Below are 2,500 nucleotides of genomic sequence, written 5' to 3' on the forward strand. Positions count from 1 at the left end.
GGATGGCCGTTGACTCTCAAGAGTTCATCCGCCCTTTGACATACATACATACATACATACATACATACATACATACATACATACATACATACGTATATGCGTATGTGCATGTGTATATGCGTATATGCATGCGCATTTACACGTATATGTACATACACGCATACATACACACACACATACATACATACATACATACATACATACTACATACATACATACATACATACATAAACACATACATATGAACTAACTGTTACTTTCTCAGACGCAGCACGAAGTTTTGTCTGTGAACAGGTCGCGGTTTCAAAGCGACGAAAATATTTTGACACAAATGAAATTTAAACGTTGAAGCGAATCTAACAGTTTTTGTGTGTTCTTGAATGGCTTACAAACATCTTCCACGCTGCAATCTTTCTATTGTCTACAGAACAGTTTATACCACGATGACAACGACGTCACATTTTTTTATGACTGTGAGTGTATTGTGTTAGTGTATGTCTTATAGTGGTTGTGTCTTTCCGCGTTAGGTACGTTATTAAACATACACATCTACACATACATCTACATATGTAATGGCACTTATTAAACACACATACACACACATCTACACATAAATATGCATATGTGACGAAGAACGTCGACGACAGCGTCACATTTTGTATATGACTGTGTATTTGTCTGTGAATGTATGTGTATGAGTGCATGAGTGTGTACATGTCTCACAGTGTGTGTGTCTTTCCGCGTTAGGTACGTTATTAAACATACTATATGTATGTGAAGGCTGATCAGTGTCAGTACGAAATTTTATTTTCATTTCGATTAAAACAATATAACATTTCATAGAGATAATCTTTCCATTTGTCAACAGGACATTTTATACCACGACGATAACGTCACATTTTGTATGACTGTGTATCTGTCTGTGAGTGTAAGTGTATGAGTGTGTATATGTCATAATGTGTGTGTGTGTCTTTCCACGTTAGGTACGTTATTAAGCAAACACACATCTGCATATACATATACATATGTAACGACTGACATGCGTAAATGTATATCTCTGTGTGGCTAGCTTAGTATATGTGTGTGAGTGTATGTAAGGAACATTTTATACCACAACGACGACGACGACGTCACATTTTGTATATGAGTGTATATCTGTCTGTGAGTGTATGAGTGTACATGTGTCTGTGAGTATGTGTTTCTGCGTTACGTACGTAAACACACACATCTACACATACATATACATATGTGACAACTAACATACCTGGATGTATGTATGTGAGTTCTAGAGGTGAAACTCTTGATAAAAAAACGATGAGGCGGCAAGGTCCAAAGTATATATAAAAATACACTTTTACCGTTCCATTACCTGTTAATAATTATTGCATCAGTTGCAACGTATTTACAATTAGACATTTACCCTTACATTAAAACATGTATCCTATATGTATATAATTCTTTATTTCTCTGTAATAATTACTGTGGCAATTACCGTTAGATTAGCAGTACCATACATGTACTTTTATTTCGTTAATTTACACTGCATACAAAACTACAGACATACTATATACATACCACAGTAAGCCATTACGCCTTATTTTTTCAAGTGATCCATTACTACATATTCTCATGTAACTGCATAAGTTCCCTTTATGTTTCTTATTCTACAGCCACACCAGCAATCCAATGTCAACCTTTCGTCGTCTTCTACAACATTTCAACAGTTCACTTCCCCGTTGCCGTCTCCCATTGCAGACCATTTCCAGAATATACCCATTTACGCACAATATCTCCATTACACCTCCATTCATTTGACTGTCAACCGTACAAGGATGGGTCGTGTTAGACGCATCGCTGACTGCCTCAAAGGCAAGTATATCCACTAACAGCTTTTCGGTGGGTTCAAAAAGTACGTACCCACCTCGATTCCCAATTTTTCATGATAGGTTAGGGCATGGAATCCTCCAAACGGACGTATTACATGTCGCTTAGTCGAATTAGACCATTAGTTACTCCACAAATGTTTTGTCGTCAATGCTGCACTTTCCCGTATCACTTGTTTCAACATAACTGTAATATACCACATATATATATATAATATATATATATATATATATATATATATATATATATATATGTTTATGTATATGAATGATAGATCGTTAGCCACTACACAGATTTTTTTCTCTCCTTGTTTTTTTTGTGTACCTTTCTGTAGAAGAGCGTAGGCTCGAAACGTAAAAGACTTTTTCTATTCCTGAGCGTTATACTAATACATCTGTTTGTTTTGTACACCACCTGTCTTCGTCTTTTCTTTTTTTCATAAACTCTCCCTACATATATATATATATATATATATATATATATATATATACAAACTATATCAGGTATACAAACTATACCGGGCATCTCTGCAAGAAGTATTTGATATATATATAAGCTTTTCAATGTTTTGACGCCAATGAACGGTGAAGGCACTGTCAACTATTTCCTTAAAAAA

The sequence above is a fragment of the Octopus sinensis genome, unplaced genomic scaffold (assembly GCF_006345805.1).
Source record: "Octopus sinensis unplaced genomic scaffold, ASM634580v1 Contig15413, whole genome shotgun sequence".
In the NCBI taxonomy this organism is placed as follows: Eukaryota; Metazoa; Mollusca; class Cephalopoda; order Octopoda; family Octopodidae; genus Octopus; species Octopus sinensis.